The sequence below is a fragment of the Kogia breviceps genome, chromosome 4, assembly GCF_026419965.1.
Source record: "Kogia breviceps isolate mKogBre1 chromosome 4, mKogBre1 haplotype 1, whole genome shotgun sequence".
Taxonomy (NCBI): domain Eukaryota; kingdom Metazoa; phylum Chordata; class Mammalia; order Artiodactyla; family Physeteridae; genus Kogia; species Kogia breviceps.
Window position 1 is genome coordinate 109,501,380 of NC_081313.1, and position 25,694 is coordinate 109,527,073.

The 25,694-nt window shown below is 40.5% G+C and overlaps 1 long non-coding RNA gene across 1 annotated transcript; it reads right to left on the reverse strand.

Annotated features, from left to right (window-relative positions):
* Positions 1–524: 524 nt before the first annotated feature.
* LOC136794044 (uncharacterized) lies at positions 525–25,165 on the reverse strand. The gene is made up of 3 exons (XR_010840223.1): positions 24,949–25,165; positions 24,304–24,743; positions 525–766 (listed from the first exon to the last, which is right to left on the reverse strand). It is a non-coding gene; the product is annotated as an uncharacterized lncRNA (long non-coding RNA).
* Positions 25,166–25,694: the final 529 nt, after the last annotated feature.

Consider the following 25,694-nt stretch of genomic DNA (forward strand, 5'->3'; position numbering starts at 1 on the left):
GCCCGCCGCAACTAGAGAAAGCCCACGTGCAGCAACGAAGACCCAACACAGCCCCCCCAAATAATAAATAAATAAATTAAAGAAATATTTTTTAAAAATTTTTTTAAAAGACTAATTTGTTTGCACACTAAGTCTGGTTTTGGTAAAATTGGTCTGATTATTTACAAAAGTGTAATTGATCATATAGGCTCTTTTAAATCAGCTGTGCTGGAACTTTTCATAAGGAATCTCAGATTGAAGGTGTTTTTTTTTTGCGGTATGCGGGCCTCTCAATGTTGTGGCCTCTCCCCTTGCGGAGCACAGGCTCCAGACGCGCAGGATCAGCGTCCATGGCTCACGGGCCCAGCCGCCCCGCGGGATGTGGGATCTTCCCGGACCGGGGCACGAACACGTGTCCCCTGCATCGGCAGGCGGACTCTCAACCACTGCGCCACCAGGGAAGCCCAGATTGAACTGTTTAAAAGGACTTTCAAGGCCAGGAAAGCCACGCCAGCCAAGGGCTTATCACAGATTCTGCTTGCGATTTCTATAGATTTGGGTGAATTCTTCTCTTCTTGAGGCCCCCCAAATACCTTGAGATTCCTGCACCTGTCAGGAGGTGATCTTCCTTATTCACCTGATACGGCTGCTGGAAACCTAAGAGTTTACAATTTCTGGAGGGATCAGGTAGAGAGAAAAGATAAATGTTCCAGTTCTGCTTATGAAGGTGTAATTTATCAAGTTGCTGGAAGTCATAATTAGCTTAAGGGGAAAGCTTTACTTGTATCTGGAAAACACAGATTAAAAGTCAGTAATATTTCAGATAAAAAACATTTTTAAAAACCATATTCTCCAGTTCACTCAGTCCTATGTAACGAATCCTTTTTCTTAACAGTTTTATGCAGCCATCAGGATTCTTTTTTCTTACCCAGTTCAGTGGCATAATCTGCAAGATATCAGAAACCTGTACTTTCTATGAATCTTCTTGAAGATGAGGCATTTTTTGCAAAAGCATTATAGTACAATAATAACTATAAATGACAAAAAACTCAAAAGTCATCATTAAAAATCTTACTACAATGCAACTGACAAAGAAACTTGGTTACTGCTACAACAGACAACATTGTAAGATAATAACTAGAATTACGACTGAGAGCGTTTTATTAGGGCATACCAGATTTTTTAGGAATTCCATATAATTTCTAACATATCTATATTAACAATATTTACCCATACAGTATAACCTGAGAATGTTTATCACTCTTTGACAATGCTTCCCATGTAATTTAAAATACCAAATAATCCTAGTTAGTTTAATATCTCTCTCTGAGGTTCTTCAGGGGCCCTTTGAAAACTCAAAGTTAGCTAAAGGTCTAATGAACTTTAATTAGAATTTGACCTTTGGGAAATTTGTCAAAAATATCACAAAGTTTCAAAACACTTGGTCAAATAGTGTCATAGGTCACTGTGAAACAGTGCTTATTCACTTAACCAAACTGACAATAAAAGATATCAAAAGCAAATACAAAGAAGTACAACAAATTTCTGAAAAGCTTGTAAAGAAACATAATCTGTTACCAAAAGTGGCTCAATATTAAAAAAAAAAAAAGAACAAAAACCCTTTGTTCTCCTAACAGAGAGAAACCAAATTCAGGCTTTTCACCATTTTACCTTTAATATTAACATTGATTTACTCAAATTCATTCTGATTTTAGTTACTCCTGACCACACACAGAATTCCTTTCTTTTTTTTCTCTAGGAATTTTCTTTATATTCCCATTCAACTTTTATGTAATTTTTGTTCTTATTAGTCATCCATTTTATACACATCAGTGTATACATGTGAATCCCAATCTCCCAGTTCATCACACCACAACCCCCCACCACTTTCCCCCTTGGTGTCCATAGGTTTGTTCTCTACATCTGTCTCTAATTCTGCCCTGCAAACTGGTTCGTCTGTACCATTTTTCTAGGTTCCACATATATGCATTAATATACGGTATTTGTTTTTCTCTTTCTGACTTACTTCACTCTGTATGACAGTCTCTAGATGCATCCACATCTCTACAAATGACCCACTTTTGTTCCTTTTTATAGCTGAGTAATATTCCATTGTATATATGTACCACAACTTCTTCATCCATTCGTCTGTCGATGGGCATTTAGGTTGCTTCCATGACCTGGCTATTGTAAATAGTGCAGCAATGAACGTTGGGGTGCATGTGTCTTTTTGAATTATGGTTTTCTCTGGGTACCTGCCCAGTAGTGGGATTGCTGGATCATATAGTAATTCTATTTTTAGTTTTTTAAGGAACCTCCATACTGTTCTCTACAGTGGCTGTATCAATTTACAGTCCCCAAAACAGTGCAAGAGGGTTCCCTTTTCTCCACACCCTCTCGGCATTTGTTGTTTGTAGATTTTCGATGATGCCCATTCTAACTGGTGTGAGGTGATACCTCATTGTAGTTTTGATTTGCATTTTTCTAATAATTAGTGATGTTGAGCAGCTTTTCATGTGCTTCTTGGCCATCTGTATGTCTTCTTTGGAGAAATGTCTATTTAGGTCTTCTATGCATTTTTGGATTGGGTTGTTTGTTTTTTTTAATATTGAGCTGCATGATCTGTTTACATATTTTGGAGATTAATCCTTTGTCTGATGATTCATTTGCAAATATTTTCTCCCATTCTGAGAGTTGTCTTTTCATCTTGTTTATGGTTTCCTTTGCTGTGCAAAAGCTTTTAAGTTTCATTAGGTCCCATTTGCCTATTTTTGTTTTTATTTCCATTAACTTAGGAGGTGGATCAAAAAATATCTTGCTGCAATTTATGTCAGAGTGTTCTTCCTATGTTTTCCTCTAAGAGTTTTATAGTGCCCGGTCTTATATTTAGGTCTCCAATCCATTTTGAGCTTATTTTCCTGTATGGTGTTAGGGAGTGTTCTAATTTCATTCTTTTACATGTACTGTCCAGTTTTCCCAGCACCACTTATTGAAGAGACTGTCTCTTCTCCATTGTATATCCTTGCCTCCTTTGTCATAGATTAGTTGACCATAGGTGCGTGGGTTTATCTCTGGGCTTTCTATCCTGTTCCATTGATCTATATCTCTGTTTTTGTGCCAGTACCACATTGTCTTGATTACTGTAGCTTTGTAGTATAGTCTGAAGTCAGGCAGTCTGATTCCTCCAGCTCCATTTTTTTCCCACAAGTCTGCTTTGGCTATTCAGGGTCTTTTGTAGCTCCATACAAATTTTAAGATTTTTTGTTCTAGTTCTGTAAAAAATGCCATTGGTAATTTGATAGGGATTGCATTGAACCTGTAGATTGCTTTGGGTAATATAGTCATTTTCACAATATTGATTCTTCCAATCCAAGAACATGATATATCTCTCTGTCTGTTGGTATCATCTTTAATTTCTTTCATCAGTGTCTTATAGTTTTCTGCATACAGGTCTTTTGTCTCCCTAGGTAGGTTTATTCCTAGGTATTTCATTCTTTTTGTTGCAATGGTAAATGAGAGTGTTTTCTTAATTTCACTTTCAGATTTTTCATCATGGGTGTATAGGAATGCAAGAGATTACTGTGCATTAATTTTGTATCCTGCTGCTTTACGAAATTCATTGATTAGCTCTAGTAGTTTTCTGGTAGCATCTTTAGGATTCTCTATGTATAGTATCATGTCATCTGCAAACAGTGACAGTTTTACTTCTTCTTTTCCAATTTGCATTCCTTTCATTTCTTTTTCTTCTCTGATGTCATGGCTAGGACTTCCAAAAGTATATTGAATAATAGTGGTGAGAGTGGACATCCTTGTCTTGTTCCTGATCTTAGAGGAAGGGCCTTCAGTTTTTCACTATTGAGAATGATGTTTGCTGTAGGTATGTCATATATGGCCTTTACTATGTTGAGGTAGGTTCCCTCTATGCCCACTTTCTGTATGGTTTTTATCATAAATGGGTGTTGAATTTTGTCAAAAGCTTTTTCTGTGTCTATTGAGATGATCATATGGTTTTTATTCTTCAATTTCTTAATATGGTGTATCACATTGATTGATTTGCATATATTGAAGAATCCTTGCATCGCTGGGATAAATCCTACTTGATCATGGTTTGTAATCTTTTTAATGTGTTGTTGGATTCTGTTTGCTAGTATTTTGTTGAGGAGTTTTGCATCTATATTCATCAGTGATATGGTCTGTAAATTTCTTTTTTGTAGTATCTTTGGTTTTGGTATCAGGGTGATGGTGGCCTCATAGTATGAGTTTGGGAGTGTTCCTTCCTCTGCAATTTTTTGGAATAGTTTGAGAAGGATGGGTGCTAGCTCTTCTCTAAATGTTTGATACAATTCACCTGTGAATCTATCTGGTACTGGACTTTTGTTTGTTGGAAGATTTTTAATCACAGTTTCAATTTCAGTACTTGTGATTGGTCTGTTCATATTTTCTATTTCTTCGTGGTTCAGTCTTGGAAGGTTATACCTTTGTAGGAACTTGCCCATTTCTTCCAGGTTGTCCATTTTATTGATGTAGAATTGCTTGTAGTACTCTTAGGATGCTTTGTATTTCTGTGGTGTCCATTGTAACTTCTCCTTTTTCATTTCTAATTTTATTGATTTGAGTCCTCTTCCTTTTTCTCTTGATGAGTCTGGCTAATGGTTTATCCATTTTGTTTATCTTCTCAAAGAACCAGCTTTTAGTTTTATTGATCTTTGCTATTGTATTCTTTGTTTCTATTTCATTTATTTCTGATCTGATCTTTATTATTTCTTTCCTCTGCTAACTTTGGGTTTTGTTTTTTCTTCCTTCTCCCGTTCCTTTTGGTGAAACATTAGATTGTTTATTTGAGATTTTTCTTGTTTCTTGAGGTAGGCTTGTATAGCTATAAACTTCCCTCTTAGAACTGCTCTTGCTGCATCCCATAGGTTTTGGATCGTTGTGTTTTCATTGTCATCTGTCTCTAGGTATTTTTTGATTTCCTCTTTGATTTCTTCAGTGATCTCTTGGTTATTTAGTAATGTATTGTTTAGCCTCCAAGTGTTTGGTTTTTTAACGTTTTTTTCCCTGTAATTCATTTCTAATCTCATAGCGTTGTGGTCAGGAAAGATGCTTCATATCATTTCAATTTTCTTAAATTTACTGAGGCTTGATTTGTGACCCAAGATGTGATCTATCTTGGAGAATGTTCCATGTGCACTTCAGAAGAAAGTGTAATCTGCTGTTTTTGGATGGAATGTCCTAAAAATATCAATTAAATCTATCTGGTCTATTGTGTCATTTAAAGCTTGTGTTTCCTTATTAATTTTCTGTTTGGATGATCTGTCCATTTGTGTAAGTGAGGTGTTAAAGTCCCCCACTATTATTGTGTTACTGTCGACTTCCTCTTTTAGAGCTGCTAGCAGTTGACTTATGTATTAAGGTGCTCCTGTGCTGAGTGCATAAGCATTTATAATTGTTATATCTTCTTCTTGGATTGATCCCTTGATCATTACATAGTGTCCTTCCTTGTCTCTTGTAACATTCTTTATTTTAAAGTCTATTTTATCTGATATGAGTATTGCTACTCCAGCTTTCTTTTGATTTTGCTATGCATGGAATATCTTTTACCATCCCCTCACTTTCAGTCTGTATGTGTCTCTAGGTCTGAAGTGGGTCTGCTGTAGACAGCATATATATGGGTCTTGTTTTTGTATCCATTAATCAAGCCTGTGTCTTTTGGTTGGAGCATTTAATCCATTCACATTTAAGGTAATTATCAATATGTATGTTCCTATTACCATTTTCTTAATTGTTTTGGGTTTGTTTTTGCAGGTTCTTTTCTTCTCTTGTGTTTCCTGCCTAGAGAAGTTCCTTTAGCATTTGTTGTAGAGCTGGTTTGGTGGTGCTGAATTCTCTTAGCTTTTTCTTGTCTGTAAAGCTTTTGATTTCTCCATCGAATCTGAATGAGATCCTTGTTAGGTAGCGTAATCTTTGTTGTAGGTTCTTCCCTTTCATCACTTTAAGTATATCATGCCACTCCCTTCTGGCTTGTAGAGTTTCTGCTGAGAAATCAGCTGTTAACCATATGGGAGGTCCCTTGTATGTTATTTGTCGTTTTTCCCTTGCTGCTTTCAATAATTTTCTTTGTCTTTAATTTTTGCCAACTTGACTGCTATGTGTCTCGACGTGTTTCTCCTTGGGTTCATCCTGTATGGGACTCTCTGCACTTCCTGGACCTGGGTGGCTATTTCTTTTCCCATGTCAGGGAAGTTTTCAACTATAATCTCTTCAAATATTTTCTTGGGTCCTTTCTCTCTCTTCTCCTTCTGGGACCCCTATAATGTGAGAGTTGTTGTGTCTAATGTTGTCCCAGAGGTCTCTAAGGCTGTCTTCATTTCTTTTCATTCTTTTTTCTTTATTCTGTTCTGCAGCAGTGAATTCCACCATTCTGTCTTACAGGTCACTTACCTGTTCTTCTGCCTCAGTTGTTTTGTTATTGATTCCTTCTAGTGTATTTTTCATTCAGTTATTGTATTGTTCATCTCTTTTTGTTTGTTCTTTAATTCTTCTAGATCTTTGTTAAACATTTCTTGCATCTTCTCGAGCTTTGCCTCCACTCTTTTTCTGAGGTCCTGGATCATCTTCACTATCATTATTCTGAATTCTTTTTCTGGAAGATTGCCTATCTCCATTTCCTTTAGTTGCTTTTCTGGGGTTTTATCTTGTTCCTTCATCTGGTACATAGGCCTCTGCCTTTTCATCTTCTTTATCTTTCTGTGTATGGTTTTTGCTCCGCAGGCTGCAGGACTGTAGCTCTTGCTTCTGCTGTCTGCCCTCTGGTGGATGAGGCTATCTAAGAGGCTTGTGTAGGTTTCCTGATGGGAGGGACTCGAATTCCTTTCTAAAAATTTTTTTTCCTCTTGTAAATCTTCTACCACTTTCTATATCTATATTAATTTGTCCCTTATTTTCTCTCCTATTTAGAAATAACCAGATTTCAGACAAAATTATTTTCCCTTAACAAGATGCCTTTCCATTCCTTATACCTTCTTTTTCCTTGCATACAAAGATGTTTTCTTTATTAATTTTTAGTTTTAATTACCTATATAATTAGAATTCTCAACTCTTAAAAACCTTAATTTCTAGTGAAAACTAAGAAGTAAGCAATTATGAACTGTCTTACATTAGCATTCTGTAGACTGGTAAACTTGTAAATATTATTGTAATTTCTAAAAACATGTGCTTACTTTCCAAAAATGTCTTGGTGTGACACTAAACATATTTATTAATAGTTCTAAATATCTTCAGTGTCTCTGTAAAAGGAAGCCTATGTTCAGCAATTAATGTTCCATTATTTTATTTTATTTGGGAATGACCTAGATATTTTGAAAACTTTCATCACTTAATTTAGCAAAACTTTAAAGTTTCAAGCAACCAAAAGCTGGAGAGACTGTTTTTAAGCAGACATTCCTAAAACATAATTATCCTTGAAGAGTTTACCTAAAAGCTTTTATCTCATTTATATTTAATTGACTTATAAAAATTTCATTATACCAAGTTATTATTTTTTTTGCTGACAAATTTTGTAACAGATATAATATGATCTTATTTGACATCTAGTAAACCTAGGTACGATAGAAGTATTATACTTAATGTTGATGGCTCTAAAGACATGTCTGTATTTTCTTTTAATATTTATTTATGTATTTACTTGGCTATGCCAGGTCTTAATTGCAGTACACAGGATCTTCGTTGCTGCATGTGGGATCTCCCTGGCAACATGTGGAATCTTTAGTTGCAGCATGAGAACTCTTAGTTGTGGCATGTGGGATATAGTTCCCTACCCAGGGATTGAACTTGGGTCCCCTGCATTGGGAGCGTGGAGTCTTAGCCACTGGACCACCACGGAAGTCCCAACATGTCTGTATTAATTAAACCAGTTCACTTAAACTAACATTATTACCAAATATTAATTTAATATGAAATATTTCCCAGTTCATGTAAACCTGAAATTCACTGGGGTTACTTTTATATTTCTGGGAATTATGTATACACTCAACTTCCTTTAAGCTGATTAAATAGAGCTATTTAGAAATTAATTTTGGTAAGACTGAGACCTTCAAGATGGCAGAGGAGTAAGACTTGGAGATCACCTTCCTCCCCACAAATACATCAGAAATACATCTACATGTGGCACAATTCCTATAGAACACCTACTAAACGCTGGCAGAAGACCTCAGACTTCCCAAAAGGCAAGAAACTCCCCACTTACCTGGGTAGGGCAAAACAAAAAAGAAAAATCAAAGACAAAAGAATAGGGATGGGGTCTGCACCTCTGGGAGGAAGCTGTAAGGGAGGAAAAGTTTCCACACACTGGGAAGCCCCTTTGTGGGCAGAGACGATGGCTGGGCAGGAGGGGGAAGCTTCAGAGCCACAGAGGAGATCGCAGCAACAGGGGTGCAGAGGGCAAAGCGGAGAGATTCCCACACGGAGGATTGGTGCCAACCAGTACTCACCAGCCCAAGAGGCTTGACTGTTCACCCACCGGGGTGGGTGGTGGCTGGGAGCTGAGGCTCCAGCTTCGGAGGTCAGATCCCAGGTAGAGGACTGCGGCTGGTGGCGTGAACACAGCCAGAAGGGGGCTAGTGCAACACAGCTAGCTGGGAGGGAACCCGGGAAAAAGTGTGGAGCTGCCTGAGAGGCAAGAGACCATTGTTGCAGGCTGCGCGAGGAGGGGGGATTCACAGCATCACCTAAACGGGCTCCAGAGACAGGCGCGAGCTGCGGCTATCAGCTTGGACACCAGAGATAGGCAGGAGACGCTAAGGCTGCTGCTGCAGCCACCAGGAAGCCTGTGTGCAAGTACGGGTCACTATCCACACCTCCTCTCCCAGGGCCCTGTGCAGTCCACCACTGCCAAGGTCCCGTGATCCAGGAACAACTTCCCTGGGGTGCGCCTCAGGCTGTTGCAACGTCATGCTGGCCTCTGCCACCGCAGTCTCGCCCCACATTCCATACCTCTCCCTATCCCTGGCCCAAGTGAGCCAGAGCCCCCAAATCAGCTACTACTTTAACCCCATCCTGTCCAGGCAGGAACAGACGCCCTCAGGCGACCTACACGCAGAGATGGGGCCAAATCCAAAGCTGAACCCCAGGAGGTGTGTGAACAAAGAAGAGAAAGGGAAATTTCTCCCATCAGCCTAAGGAGCAGTGGATTAAATCTCCACAATCAACTTGATGTACCCTGCATCTCTAGACTACCTGAATAGACAACAAATCATCCCAAAATTGAGGCAGTGGAGTTTGGGAGCAACCATAGACTTGGGGTTTGCTTTCTGCATCTAATTAGTTTCTGGTCTCATGTTTATCTTAGTTTTTAGAATTTATTACCATTGGTAGATTTGTTTATTGATTTGGTTGCTCTCTTCCATTTTTTTTAATATATAGATTTTTTTTTTCTTTTTCTCTTTTGGTGTGTATGTGTATACTTCTTTGTGTGATTTTGTCTGTATAGCTTTGCTTTTACCACTTTTCCTAGGCTTCTGTCTGTATATATATATATATATATATATATATATAAAATTATTTTTTTTTTTAGTGTAGTTTTTAGCACTTGTTATCATTGGTGGATTTGTGTTTTGGTTTGGTTGCTCTCTTCTTTCTTCCTTTCTTTCTTTTTTCTTTTTTTATTACTTAAAATTTTTTTTAAAATATTTATTTATTTTTCTTTCTTTTTTTCTCCCTTTTCTTCTGAGACGTGTGGCTGGCAGGGTCTTCGTGCTCTGGCTGGGTGTCAGGCCTGTGCCTCTGAGGTGAGAGAGCTGAGTTCAGGACATTGGTCTACCAGAGACCTCCCAGCTCCACATAATATCAAATGGTGAAATCTCTCCCAGAGATATCCATCTCAATGCTAAGACCCAGCTCCACTCAACGACCAGCAAGCTACAGTGCCGGACATCCTATGCCAAACAGCTAGCAAGACAGGAACACAACCCCAACCATTAACAGAGAGGCTGCCTAAAATCATAATAAGGTCACAGACACTCCAAAACACACCACCGGACATGGTCCTACCACCAGAAAGACAAGATCCAGCCTCATCCACCAGAAAACAGGCACCAGTCCCCTCCACCAGGAAGCCTACACAACCCATTGAACCAAACTTAGCCACTGGGGGCAGACATCAAAAACAACGGGAACTATGACCCTGCAGGCTGCAAAAAGGAAACCCCAAACACAGTAAGTTAAGCAAAATGAGAAGACAGAGAAACACACAGCAGATGAAGAAGCAAGGTAAAACCCCACCAGACCAAACAAATAATAGGCAGTCTACCTGAAAAAGAATTCAGAGTAATGATAGTAAAGGTGATCCACAATCTTGGAAATAGAATGGAGAAAATATAAGAAACATTTAACAAGGACCTAGAAGAACTAAAGAGAAAACAAACAATGATGAACAACACAATAAATGAAATCTAAAACTCTCTAGAAGGAATCAATAACAGAATAACTGAGGGAGAAGAACGGATAAGTGACCTGGAAGAAAAAATAGTGGAAATAACTACCACAGAGCAGAAGAAAAAAAAAGAATGAAAAGAATTGAGGACAGTCTCAGAGACCTCTGGGACAACATTAAACGCACCAAAATTCGAATTCTAGGGGTCCCAGAAGAAGAAGAGAAAAAGAAAGGGACTGAGAAAATATTTGAAGAGATTACAGTTGAAAACTTCCCTAGTATGGGAAAGGAAATAGTCAATCAAGTCCAGGAAGGGCAGAGAGTCCCATACAGGATAAATCCAAGGAGAAACATTGCCAAGACACATATTAATCAAAGTATGAAAAATTAAATACAAAGAAAAAATATTAAAAGCAGCAAGGGAAAAACAACAACTAACATACAAGGGAATCCCCATAAGCTTAACAGCTGCTCTTTCAGAAGAAACTCTGCAGGCCAGAAGGGAGTGGCAGGACGTATTTAAAGTGATGAAAGGGAAAAACCTACAACCAAGATTACTATACCCAGCAAGAATCTCATTCAGATTTGACAGAGAAATTAAAACCTTTACAGACAAGCAAAAGGTAAGAGAATTCAGCACCACCAAACCAGCTTTACAACAAATGCTAAAGGAACTTCTCTAGGCAGGAAACACAAGATAAGGATAAGACCTACAATAACAATCCCCAAACAATTAAGAAAATGGTAATAGGAACATACATATTGATAACTACCTTAAACGTAAATGGATTAAATGCTCCAATCAAAAGACATAGACTGGCTGAATGGATACAAAAACAAGACCCGTATATATGCTGTCTACAAGAGACCCACTTCAGACCTAGGGACACATACAGGCTGAAAGTGAGGGGATGGAAAAAGATATACCATGCAAATGGAAATCAAAAGAAAGCTGGGGCTTCCCTGGTGGCGCAGTGGTTGAGAGTCCACCTGCCAATGCAGGGGACATGGGTTCGTGCCCCGTTCCAGGAGGATCCCACATGCTGCGAAACAGCTGGGCCTGTGAGCCCTGGCCGCTGAGGCTGCGTGTCCAGAGCCTGTGATCCGCAATGGGAGAGGCCACAACAGTGAGAGGCCCGCGTACCACAAAAAAAAAAGAAAAAAAAAAGAAAGCTGGAGTAGCAATTCTCATATCAGACAAAATAGAATTTAAAATCAAGATTATTACAAGAGACAAAGAAGGACACTACATAATGATCAATCCAAGAAGAAGATATAACAATTGTAAATTTTACGCTCCCAACATAGGAGCACCTCAATACATAAGGCAAATGCTAACAGCCATAAAAGGGGTAATCAACAGTAACACAATAATTGTAGGGGACTTTAACACCCCACTTTCACCAATGGACAGATCATGCAAAAGGAAAAAAATAAGGAAACACAAGCTTTAAATGATGCATTAAACAAGATGGACTTAACTGATATTGATAGGACATTCCATCCAAAAACAACAGAATACACTTTCTTCTCAAGTGTTCATGGAACATTCTCCAGGACAGATCATATCTTGGGTCACAAATCAAGCCTTGGTAAATTTAAGAAAATTGAAATCATATCAAGTATCTTTTCCAACCACAACGCTACGACACTAAATATCAATTACAGGAAAAAATCTGTAAAAAATACAAAACCATAGGTGCTGAACAATACACTACTAAATAACCAAGAGATCACTGAAGAAATCATAGAGGCAATGAAAAAATACCTAGAAACAAATGAGAATGAAAACATGATGATCCAAAACCTATGGGATGCAATAAAAGCAGTTCTAAGAGGGAAGTTTAGAGCAATACAATCCTACCTCAAGAAGCAAGAAGCATCTCAAATACACAACCTAAACTTATACCTAAGGCAATTAGAGAAAGAATAAAAAAAAAACAAGGTTAGCAGAAGGAAAGAAATCATAAAGATCAGATCAGAAATAAATGAAAAAAGAATGAAGGAAACAGTAGCAAAGATCAATAAAACTAAAAGCTGGTTCTTTCAGAAGATAAACAAAATTGATAAGCCATTAGCCAGACTCATCAAGAGAAAAAGGGTGAAGACTCAAATCAATAGAATTAGAAATGAAAAAGGAGAAGTAACAGCTGAGACTGCAGAAATACAAAGGATCAGGAGAGATTTCTACAAGCAACTATATGTCAATAAAATGGACAACCTGGAAGAACTGGACAAACTCTTAGAAAAGCACAAGCTTCCAAGACTGAACCAGGAAGAAATAGAAAATATGAACAGACCAATCACAAGTACTGAAATTGAAACTGTGATTAAAAATCTTCCAACAAACAAAAGCCCAGGACCAGATGGCTTCACAGGTGAATTCTATCAAACATTTAGAGAAGAGCTAACACCTATCCTTCTCAAACTCTTCCACAATATAGCAGAGGGAGGAACACTTCCAAAATCATTCTACGAGATCACCATCACCCTGACACCAAAATCAGACAAAGATGTAACAAAGAAAGAAAACTACAAGCCAATATCCCTGATGAATATAGATGCAAAACTCCTCAACAAAATACTAGGAAACAGAATCCAACAGCACATTAAAAGGATCATACACCATGATCAAGTGGGGTTTATCCCAGGAATGCAAGCATTCTTCAACATACACAAATCAATGTGATACACCATATTAACAAATTGAAGGAGAAAAACCATACGATCATATCAATATATGCAGAAAAAGCTTTTGACATAATTCAACACCCATTTATGATAAAAACCCTACAGAAAGTAGGCATAGAGGGAACTTACCTCAACATAATAAAGGTCATATATGACAAACCCACAGCCAACATCGTTTTCAATGGTGAAAAACTGAAACCAATTCCTCTAAGATCAGGAACAAGACAAGGTTGTCCACTCTCACCACTATTATTCAACATAGTTTTGGAAGTTTTAGCCACAGCAATCAGAGAAGAAAAAGAAATAAAAGGAATCCAAATTGCAAAAGAAGAAGTAAAGCTGTCACTGTTTGCAGATAACATGATACTATACGTAGAGAATCCTAAAGATGCTACCAGAAAACTACTAGAGCTAATCAATCAATTTGGTAAAGTAGCAGGATACAAAATTAATGTACAGAAATCTCTTGCATTCCTATACACTAATGATGAAAAACTTGAAAGAGAAATTAAGAAAACACTCCCATTTACCACTGCAACAAAAAGAATAAAATACCTAGGAATAAACCTACCTAAGGAGAAAAAAGACCTGTATGCAGAAAACTATAAGACACTGAGGAAAGAAATTAAAGATGATGGAAACAGATGGAGAGATATACCATGTTCTTGGATTGGAAGAATCAACACTGTGAAAATGACTATACTACCCAAAGCAATCTACGGATTCAATGCAATCCCTATCAAACTACCAATGGCATTTTTCACAGAACTAGAACAAAGAATTTCACAATTTGTATGGAAACACAAAAGACCCCAAAGAACCAAAGCAATGTTGAGAAAGAAAAACAGAGCTGGAAGAATCAGGCTCCCCGACTTCAAACTATACTACAAAGCTACAGTAATCAAGACAATATGGTACTGGCACATAAACAGAAATATAGATCAATGGAAGAGGATAGAAAGCCCAGAGATAAACCCACACACATATGGTCACTTTACCTTTGGTAAAGGAGGCAAGAATATACAATGGAGAAAAGACAGCCTCTTCAATAAGTGGTGCTGGCAAAACTGAACAGCTACACATAAAAGAATGAAATTAGTACACTCCATGACACCATACACAAAAATAAACTCAAAATAGATTACAGACCTAAATGTAAGGCCAGACAGTATCAAACTCTTAGAGGAAAACACATGCAGAACACCCTATAACATACATCACAGCAAGATCCTTTTTGACCCAACTTCTAGAGAAATGGAAATAAAAACAAAAATAAACAAATGGGATCTTATTAAACTTCAAAGCTTTTGCACAGCAAAGGAAAACATAAACAAGATGAAAAGACAACCCTCAGAATGGGAGAAAATAGTTCCAAATGAAGCAACTGACAAAGGATTAATCTCCAAAATTTACAAACAGCTCTTGCAGCTCAATCAATATCAAAAAACCAAACAACCCAATCCAAAAATGGGCAGAAGACCTAAATAGACATTTCTCCAAAGAAGATATACAGACTGCCAACAAACACATGAAAGGCTGCTCAACATCACCAATCATTAGAGAAATGCAAATCAAAACTACAATGAGGTATCACCTCACACCAGTCAGAATGGCCATCATCAAAAAATCTACAAACAATAAATGCCGGAGAGGTGTGGAGAAAAGGGTACTGTCTTGCACTGTTGGTGGGAATGTAAATTGATACAGCCACTACGGAGAACAGTATGGAGGTTCCTTATAAAGCTAAAAATAGAACTACCATAAGACCCATCAATCCCACTACTGGGCATATACCCTGAGAGAACCATAATTCAGAAAGGGTCATGTACCACAATGTTCATTGCAGCTCTATTTACAATAGCCTCTATTTCCAGGACATGGAAGCAACCAAGTGTCCATCGATAGATGAACAGATAAAGAAGATGTGGCACATATATACAATGGAATATTACTCAGCCATAAAAAGAAATGAAATTTGAGTTATCTGTAGTGAGGTGGATGGACCTAGAGACTGTCATACAGAGTGAAGTAAGCCAGAAAGAGAAAAACAAATACCGTATGCTAACACATATATATGGAATCTAAAAAAAAAAAGGTTCTGAAGAACCTAGCGGCAGGACAGGAATAAAGACTCAGACATAGAGAATGGACTTGAGGACACAGGGAAGGGGAAGGGGAAGCTGGGACAAAGTGAAAGAGTGGCATGGACATATATACATCACCAAATGTAAAATAGATAGCTAGTGGGAAGCAGCTGCATAGCATAGGGAGATCAGCTCCGTGCTTTGTGCCCACCTAGAAGGGTGGGATAGGGAGGGTGGGAGAGGCAAGTAGGAGGAGATATGGGGATATATGTATACATGTAGCTGATTCACTTTGTTATAAAGCAGAAGCTGACACACCATCCTAAAGCGATTATACTTCAATAAAGATGTTAAAAAAATTTTTTTGGTAAGACCATCCAAATATAAAGACATATATTTATAATGCACACATAAACATATAGACAGACACAACCAGAGATTTCATCACTTCATTTTAAAACTTAGTAATGAATCACGTATTACAATATAAAACTCACTAGTTTATAAATAACAGTTGGAATAAGTTTTAAAAGGCCTCTTTTCCCGTTTTTTTCTTCAGTCTCAAGAATTGGAGATGGTCTAGATAAGATAAAGGTGAGTTCCTGAGAGCCTGTTAGAACATATACGTCTCAAAGGCACAGGGAGAGAAAAGCAATTTCCCCCTAGAAGGACTTGTTCCCTTAGGGTAAAAGTTCTGAAAAGATGCTTTATCAAGCCAGCAAAACCAGTTTTGGATTGTTAAATGAGCCTTGTCTTGGTCATTTTTCTCCAGAGCCTAAAGAATATTGTGACCATGTGGTGTTACCAATGTAAGTTTGACTTTAGTCACAGAACCATAAATAAAGGCGGTCCAATTTCATAGGATGCGTCATAAAGGGCTATTTTTAGGAACTGAACTTTTGTTGCCCATGTCTGCCAACTAATATAGTGCACCTGATTCAACACAAATATACACTCACACACATACATAAGTCAAACCAGTTCCGAAAGGATCAAAGTCAAACCAGTTCCCAAAGGCTCACTTCAATACAATAGCATAAAAGTCTACACATAAGAAATTTCATCATTTTCCTTCCCTTTTACAAAACAGTTCTAGTTGATAGATGGCATTATAATTTAGAGAGGCATTAGGGGCCATTGTTCTCCTGATTTTAAGGAGTACTGAAGGCAAGCAGTGTTACAATAAAATACAGTTTTTTTCTTTTCATAGATGCATAACTAAAATTTCCCAATTCTGTAAAATACACCCTAGGGGGCTACAAGATGGAAAAGAGCTCTGATTACCTATTATTAGCTGTTCACGGCCAGCATTGTCAAATATCAAGCAAACAAACAAACCAATGCAAAGCGGTCTCCCGGGGTCAGAGTTCCCTAATTCAAAAGGGGAAATCCCAACCAATGCCCTGCCAAAGATGAAGGCAAATGCAACAGAGAATATACCCTGTTGTTGTCACACAGGAGCTCCGCTATTTGCAAGAGACCTCTCAACAAGCCAGTGACTTGTGTCTTTCACCACATAATTGAGAGCTCCATCGGCCAACAATGCCCAGTCAGTAGAAAGCCCTCAGGGCTCTCCATGAGACAGAAGCATTCAGGCAGCTGCTAGACAGGATCCGAGAGCCAGCACTGGCCAGGGGCCGATGTGCCATGGGTGAGAAGTCTACACAGGATCGTGGTCCTTTTGTGGTTGTAAAAATTGTAACTTAACTAAACTCCAGGCTACTCGCCTAATGCTCAGCAAAACCAATCTACTGACACCAGGTTGTGGTAAAGGAAAGTACAGCATTTATTGCACAGTGCTAAGCAAGAGAGTGGAAGATAAGCCTCAAATCCACTCCAACCTCGTCTTTGAGTTAGGGTTTTTTTTTTAAAGGGGAGGAACAAACAGGCTGGAATTAATCATCACCTTGTGACATTTCTTTTTTTTTTTTTAAGGGCATATGCATTTTTTTTGTAGTTTAACCCCCACATTTGTTTATTTATTTATTTATTTGGCTGTGTTGGGTCTTCATTTCTGTGCGAGGGCTTTCTCTAGTTGTGGCAAGCGGGAGCCACTCTTCATCGTGGTGCGCGGGCCTTCTCGCTATCACGGCCTCTCTTGTTGCAGAGCACAGGTTCTAGACATGCAGGCTCAGTAGTTGTGGTTCACGGGCCTAGTTGCTCCGCGGCATGTGGAATCTTCCCAGACCAGGGCCCGAACCCGTGTCCCCTGCATTAGCAGGCAGATTCTCAACCACTGCGCCACCAGGGAAGCCCCCATCATTTTCTGACATTTCTTAATCCTAGTTTCATGAGTCAAGATGCCTCTGATTTATGATTCTCTTGCCAGGTGGTCCATGACTCAGGGTCTGTTAGCCCATCTTGCCCTGGAGAAACAATCTGTGTTTGTACATTAGTGATGGTATTTATAATAGCAATTTTAGTACATTAATGACGTTATTGACATCATAGTCATCTGACTGGTTGATTACTGTTCAGTTAGCAGAGGATTGAGATCAGAGGGGACAAGAAAGGGGATAAAGTTTTGGATAGAGAGATAATCATAAACTCAGTAAGGGAACTCAGTTTCAGGCAGACTTGGTTTCAGCTGGACTGTTTCAGTGTCTGGGATTGAAAGGAGGAAGCCCAGTTGCACGTTCTTCTGGGAGAATGAGTGTAGTTATTTTGGTGGGTTCCAGTGGACACGTACGTACACCTGGATTTCAAGGTCACCTCCTCCAATACTTTTTCTTGTTCTCAACTATGCATGTACCACCAGGTCTCCAGCACCGAGGACAGTGCTCAGGCAGCCCAACCCTGTCTATAAGCAGCCCTCCCAGGCCAGGCATGAGCTGACCCAGGAAGAAAAGGGTAGGAAATCAGAGAGCAGAGGTCAGGCAGTGGAGGGTGAAAGGGCCAGAGGTCTCTTCAGACCCAGCAGAGGCCACCTTCCCTGTGTGCATGTGCGCTCACAGCTCAGCAGCTAGGGTGTGAGTTTGTGTAGGGGCCTGTGCCTGTAATACCAATATATGACATATGTCTGCCCAGCCTGTCTATGTACACCTTGTGGATGCAAGCGTGCAGGTATATACCTCTGAGACACTTCCTGTGTTTATAATAGGCACTTCCACCTTCCTCCCCATCGTAGAATCTGAATTCCTAGGAGAGCTGTTCCTGCTGAACTCAGACACAGCCTGGCAGGGACTCTGGAATCTCTCATGCTCCAAGCTTGGCAGGGATCCTCCAAGAGAGTGTCATATGGCTGTCAGAATCCTATCCCTTTACTCCCACTAGCAGCAGATTAACTAAAGACCTTCTGGTACTAAGGAGGAAACTCAGGGGAAACCAGAAGGCTGGGCAGAAAGAAGGTATGTCCCCATATCAGATTATCTTAGAGAGGTGGACAGGTAACTTCTCCTAGGTCAGAGAGCCAACAAAGCATTTCTTCGCAGAGCAAGTGGCCCAGGAGCCATGCCTCAAGCCCCAGGCCCAGCCTTCCTCTGCAGCACTCAGCTGCAGAAGTGCTCCAGGTCCTTGTGTGACTCCTGGCAGCCTCCTCTCCAGAGTGATGTCATGGGACACATTTAGTCTGGCCTCCTGCAGGATGTCGCATCCAGTTACTATTCCTACAGCTATCTCTGCTACTTGTGAACATTTTAATTCAAAAACCTGTACTGAAGCTGTGACACATTACAGCTTAACGTATTATTTTCCTTTTTTTTCACTGAGCGTGGCTTGGTACCTCCCTGAGGAATGGGGAAGGAAGACCAGGAAGACCTCTCCTCTCTAGGCCTGTTCCTATCACTAGGTAAGGGGTTTTGTTCTTTCCTATCCTGGGCTTCAGAGATCTCCTTCCTGCTCTGTGGTTTTCCATCTATGCACCATTTGTGAGCCTGGGCAGTTGTGACTCTGCATGGGTGTGGCAGCCATGGAACCCAACAGGAGGGAATCCAGGGCCCAGAGATACCTAGGCCAGGCTGGAGGACCCTTGGATTTCTCTTTTTTAGCAAGGTCACCCACAGTAGTGGTCAGCACTGTTCATGCCATCTCCTCCCAGATCAGCATCTCTGAGAGGGCAGGCAAGCATGATCCTGATCATGTTTTCAGCCCTGGCACAGGGCCTGACCCAAAGAATGCAGAGAACATTATCCCACTAAACAGAGCAGGAGACTGAAGTCTAGAGGTGAGAGCATCTGCCTCAGGTCACACAGCACTTCTGGCCTCCAGACTCTTTTTTGTTCATTCATTCATTCAGCTCAGGTTTACTAATAATGTGCCTGGCCCCCTCCTGGGCACTGCAGAGGCAGGAGAGACAAATAGGAAGCAGCAGGAACAGCAGTCCAGGGTGGTGAACATGATGACACACATTCAACCCAGGGGAGATCTCCTGGAGGAGGAAAATATTCGAGTTGGGCTCTAAATCTTGCCAGGCATCAAAGTGGGGCATAGGATAGCACTCCCAGTCCTGGCTCTGATGTTGTCATGCTGTGCAGCCCTAAGCAAGTTTGTCCCTCTCTGTGTTCACTGGTACAAGTGGGGGCGGATCTAGAGGCTTCTGGGTATCAGGACTAACTAGTGATAAATCTGCTGCCTCTTTATCATCACAAGTGGCAACTTTCTGCTCTGCAAGGCCTCAAGTCCACTCTATGTCCAGCCTGCTAGTGACCCTAAGAGCCAGTCAAGGATGGACTCAGCCACTTTGGGCCCAGGTTTTCCTGCAGCTAGGACATCTGGGCCATGCTTCTCTGATAGCGATGGACCCTCTGTTATTTGAGCTCTCCAACATTTTTGAACACTCTCCTATATTTTGATATTTTGATTGTATACACATTGTAAGTACCTCATTCCCAAGGTAGAACCCAGAAAACTTTCTTTTCCAGCCTCCCTTGCAGGAACAGGTAGATAAGTGACTTAGACTGTACCGGTGAGATGAACCCTCATGAGCCTTTGATTCAAAAGCCAACAATGAGTGGGAGAGAGTCCTACATGTGGGCTCTATCTTGCTGAAACAAGGCAGAAGCAAGAATCCGCCTGCCAATGCAGGGGACACGGGTTTGAGCCCTGGTCCGGAAGATCCCACATGCTGCGGAGCAACTAAGCCCATGAACACAACTACTGAGCCTGTGCTCTAGAGCCCGCGAGCCACAACTACTGAGCCTGAGTGCCACAACTACTGAAGCCTGCACGCCTAGAGCCCGTGCTCCACAACAAGAGAAGCCACTGCAATGAGAAGCCCGCGCACCACAACGAAGAGTAGCCCCCCTCTTGCCACAACTAGAGAAAGCCCGCGTGCAGCAATGAAAATCCAACACAGCCAAAAATAAATAAATTAAATTAAATACATTTAAAAAAATGATGACGCAGAAGACTGCACAACGACACAGAGAGATGTTTGTGGCATGTGGCCAGTTGAAAAATGCAGGTTATAAAACAATATATTCAGTATGATTCCAATTATGGTTAAAAGCATTCATACATTCATGGGAAAAAATGGAAGAAAGGTTAATAGTGATTATCACTGAGTGGTTGGATTATAAGGGTTTTTTTTTTCTCTTCTTTGAATTTACCTGTATTTTCCAAATTTGCTACAATGAATAGACATTTTTGCAACAAGAAAAAAATCTATTATAAAAAGAAGTATTTCCAGAGCTCTCTCTTGGTTCAGAAAGGGTTGGGGTGTTTGAGAGGGAGAAGCATGTCATGGGAAGATCATGACAGAAATAGAATGATGTCCCTTCCTACATGGCATCAACTATAAGGTGTGAATAGAGGGTCAGTGCTACTGGACTCCTCACATCCTGACCTGTGGTCTGTTGGCATCTGCCCCAGTCCTCCCCTTCTCTGGTGGCCATTAGAAGTCCACATGGTCAGGACTGGAGGTGGCCATGAGGACCTTAAGAGTGACTCATGGTAGCCCAGGAAGATGTTATAGAGGGTAGGAGTTGGACAGAGGCAGACCTTTTTAGAGGTGGTGGAAGGAGGAGCTCTCGAGGAGGGGTCAGTGCTGGGTAGTCAAAGAAGAAGTGAATTTTCAGAACAGGATGTACATCTCCTGGAGGGAGTCAGGCTGCTTCCCAGTCTCAGAGCTTATTATAGGGAACCAAAAAATCAATGCCCAAGACACTGCCCACATGGGCTCAGACCCACAGATAACAAAAAACAGTGCTTTGAGAGGGCACCCTCAGGGCCAGGAGAGAAACGAGCACAACACAAAGCACTTCAAAGATTAGGACTGACATATATACACTACCATGTGTAAAACAGATAGCTAGCGGGAACCTGCTGTACAGCACAGGGAGCTCAGCTCGGTGCTCTGTGATGACCTAGCTGGGTGGGATGGAGATGGGGGGGTGGGAGGGAGGTCCAAGTGGGAGGGGATATAGGTATGCATATAGCTAATTCACTTTGTTGTATAGCAGAAACAAACACAACATTGTAAAGCAATTATATGCCAATTAAAAAAAAAATAGATGGGGAAAAAACTACTGGCTAGAAATCTGCTATAAGTCACCAGAAAGGTGCAGAAGGGGGCTGCCAAAAGAAACAACCCCAAGGACCAGTGGCTGACTCCCCATAAGAACCACCTAAGTGGGAGCTCAACACATCTGAGCCAGCTGTCCCGTCCTCCCTAATCCCACAGAGGCACAGGGAGGGGCAGGGACTTGCTCGAGGTCACACAGAAAATTAAGACAAAGACCAAAACATGGACATTCTGACTCCCAGTCTAATGTGCTATCCATTACCCCCTAAGGAGAATTTTATTTAATTTGAAGACATAAATAATCACTGTATTATATAAAGTATTTGAAACCATATAAAAACATTATTTGTCATCTAATTCAGTTTATGAAGTAAATATAGACAGAATTCCAAAAGTTGATGTGACATCAAACTTTTAAACAATTAAAAATAGATAGGTCTCTAGTGAGTATCACAAAACAGAAGCCGAGGGGCTTCACTGGTGGCGCAGCGGTTGAGAGTCCGCCTGCCGATGCAGGGGACACGGGTTTGTGCCCCGGTCCGGGAAGATCCCACGTGCCGCGGAGCAGCTGGGCCCGTGAGCCATGGCTGCTGAGCCTGCGCGTCCGGAGCCTGTGCTCCGCAACGGGAGAGGCCACAACAGTGAGAGGCCCGCGTACCGCAAAAAAAAAAAAAAGAAAAAAAAAGAAAAAAAAAAAAAAAAGAAGCTATAACAATATCTTGTACAACATGGGGAATATAGCCAATAGTTTATAATAACTATAAATGGAGTATAAACTTTAAAAATTGTGAATTACTATATTGTACACATTTTACTTTATAATATTGTATATCAACTATACTTCAATTAAAAAATAATAATAAATTTAAAAAAAAAAAAGGCCAGGGACTTCCCTGGTGATCCAGTGGGTAAGACTCTGTGCTGCCAATGCAGGGGGCCTGGGTTTGATCCCTGGTTGGGGAACTAGATCACACATGCACATCACAACTAAAGATCCCGCATGCTGCAACGAAGATCCCGCGTGCCGCAACTAAGACTTGGTACAGCCAAAATAAATAAAAATAAATAAATAAATATTTTTTAAAAATAGGCCAATATCAGATATAAATATGGGCACCAAAAAAATCCTAAATAAAATTTTAACTGATGATTAAATATGTAACTTGAATTTCCACTAACATAAAATAGAATCTATCTCCGATGTGCCAGGCTGATATGGAACAAACAGTCAGGGCAGTACCTAAAGATTTGTTGAGCATCATCCAGGTGTAATTACACAATGAGCTCATATTCTACCCTTAGCAACTCTAAGATATAAGGATGCTAGGATTATCTCTGCAGCAGCTTCTTTAGGAAATGTTGCTCTCACTATGACCTTCAATCCATCCAAAGTTTTACAATGGGGGCTGTCATGTTCACACAGGTGACTCTGTACCCTGGTCACCAATGATTGGTCAAAATGACCAATAACTGGAACAACAGCTGGACCCATTGTAGTTCTTCCCTGGAAATTTGGAATTGGAATTTTAGTCCTTTTCTGCAGAGTACACATCTGCAGAGAACATGAAAAATGAAGCAAATACACCCAGAGAAGCAGAGATGAGAAACAGAAATTCATTGTTGAGTTCTCTATGGGCCAGTGAGGGGTGAGGGAAGTCAGTGTGAGAAACAAGACCAGAAGAGGGCTCAGGCTCAACTATGTTGCATCTCAAAACAAATCCCCAGGGAAAGATTTTTTAGCCAGTCCATGCTAGATTCTGAACTTCTGGTGACCTGCATTTCCAACTGTGGCTGCATCTCTGATTCCAGTGTGCCCTGGAGGCCCAGGTGCATTCCTGCGTTTGGAGCATGTGAGGTTCTTCCCAGTGACCTCTAATCAATCTTTAGATGGCTTGGGTAGGTTACTACTGCTTGCAATCATTTGTACTAAAATACCGAATTTTGCAGATGAGGATATTGAGGCTTAGAGAGCTGAAGTAACTTGCCTAAGATCCCACAGCTAGCCTGAGATTTGTCCAAAGCCATCCAACTCCCAAGCCCGTGTTCTTTCCTTTATACCTATTAACAGGAAAATTGGCAAACATCATATTAAAGAGGAATCCACAACAATTCAACGTCTTTTCTCAATAAAATCTCTTAAAATTAGGAATAGAGGATTTCCTATGTAAAAAAGAAAAGCAAGAGTTAATTTCTTGGGAAGAGGAGACTTGAATTCAGGAGCCAATCTACTTTCTAGTGGGAAAAGGTGGCAAGTATAACCCTAGGAACCCGAGTCTTTGCTGTCATCTCTAAAGCTATTAAAGCCTCATTGTGGTTTGTGTGGTGGCATACCCCAGAGAGAAGGAAAGAGAATATCCTGTGCATTCATAGAAACACTGGGGGGAACCACAAGCTCTCAGTGATGACATACAGCAGGGAATCCACCCAAAATACCAGCTCATCCTGCATACATGTGCTGTACAACTCCAACCTCACTCAAAATAATTTCCAAAAAATCTTTTTAATCTGTAGAATGAAAGCTCCCAAACAAGGAAAAGGTAATGGAATGTAAAACACCCAGGATGGACATGCTGGGCCCAAGCATATACTGAAGAGAGGACAGTTTCACAAGGTGAATTCCCAGAGAACGTGGGGTAAAGAGTGAGGGAGGTGATGCTTACCTGTGGGAGCATCAGACTGAAATCCACAAGGGCCACCCTCTCCACCCAAGAGAGGCCTGCCACCTGCCACCTCCTCCACTCAGTACTCATGCTGGTATGTGCTCAGTCATCTGGCTTTCAGGAGACACTCAATACATGTCGGGTGTTGTAGGATTTCAGAATGAAAGAGAAATCATGAAGCAGTTGTAAATACCAACAGGACCTGTTCAGGCGGAGAATTAGAAACAATTTGCCTTAGGGGCAACATTTTTTTGTGCCATAGTCAGCATGGGTCTTATGGGAGTGGGGAGGATGGACCTCTAAACTATGCCCTTGGAAAGCCTCAGGAAGGATGTCCTCAGGTGGTGAGAGCTGGCACTGGCACTTGAAGGAAGAAGGAGATTGGCAGACTGGTCCTCCTTCCAGGCACCTCTGCTCCCTCTGGCCCCCTTCCATGGACCCTGCGCAACAACATATACATATTCAGCTCCTCTTCTTCCTTGGGCTCTCCCATTCCCATCACCATGTTTCTCAAGGGCAGGTCCTCCTGCCAGAGCAGGAATTCAGGGCCTCCAGCTAGCTCTAGCTCCAAATGCCCGTGACCAGATTCTACTGAACCTCCAGCTGTATTACCCACAACTCCCCACCATGTGCTCTCTGCTTCACCTGGTTTTTGCTCGTCCCAGGAGACCTGATTCTGTGGTTCCGTGGCTGGGCAAACCGTGTCCGTCCTGTCTCACCCTAGACATCTATGCATCCAGATCAGACTCATCTTTCCAAGGCAAGCACAAATGATCCCTTTGGGGGAAGATCATCCATATTCCTCTGAGGACAGGAGTTCATGTTGATCTGTCCTCTGGTTTGAGGAACTCAAACTTAGTTCTTTCTCCACCTGTAGATGGAAGAGAGAAGGAGGAAAGACCAAAAGTGAGCACCTAGAGGGTAGAAACTCCAAAAGAAGCATCTAAAAACTTTTGTACTACCCAGGAGTGTTTGTAAGGTGATTGAATATTTTTTAAATATGAAAACAAATGTAACAGAAAATATACAGGGAAATATTTCCTTTACAAAAGGAACACAGAAAAAAATAGAAAATGGGAGTAAACAAGACATGTTCAGGACCTAGATGAAGAGCAAGAAGACTCCAATGAATGAAGAGATGAATGATATTCCTGGATTAAAATACTAAATATTACAAAGATATCAATTCTCCCCAAAGTTTTATTTACAGTTAATGCAATCTCATTTAATTACTCTCTTTAGTTTACTTTTAAACTTAACAAAATGGGTTTAAATTTAATTTGAAGAATGTTCATGTACGATACTGGCTGAGACATTTTTCAAAGTAGAATAATACTAAAAATTAGGGACAGGTGGTGGTGGGATGAATTGTGAGATTGGGATTGACATAT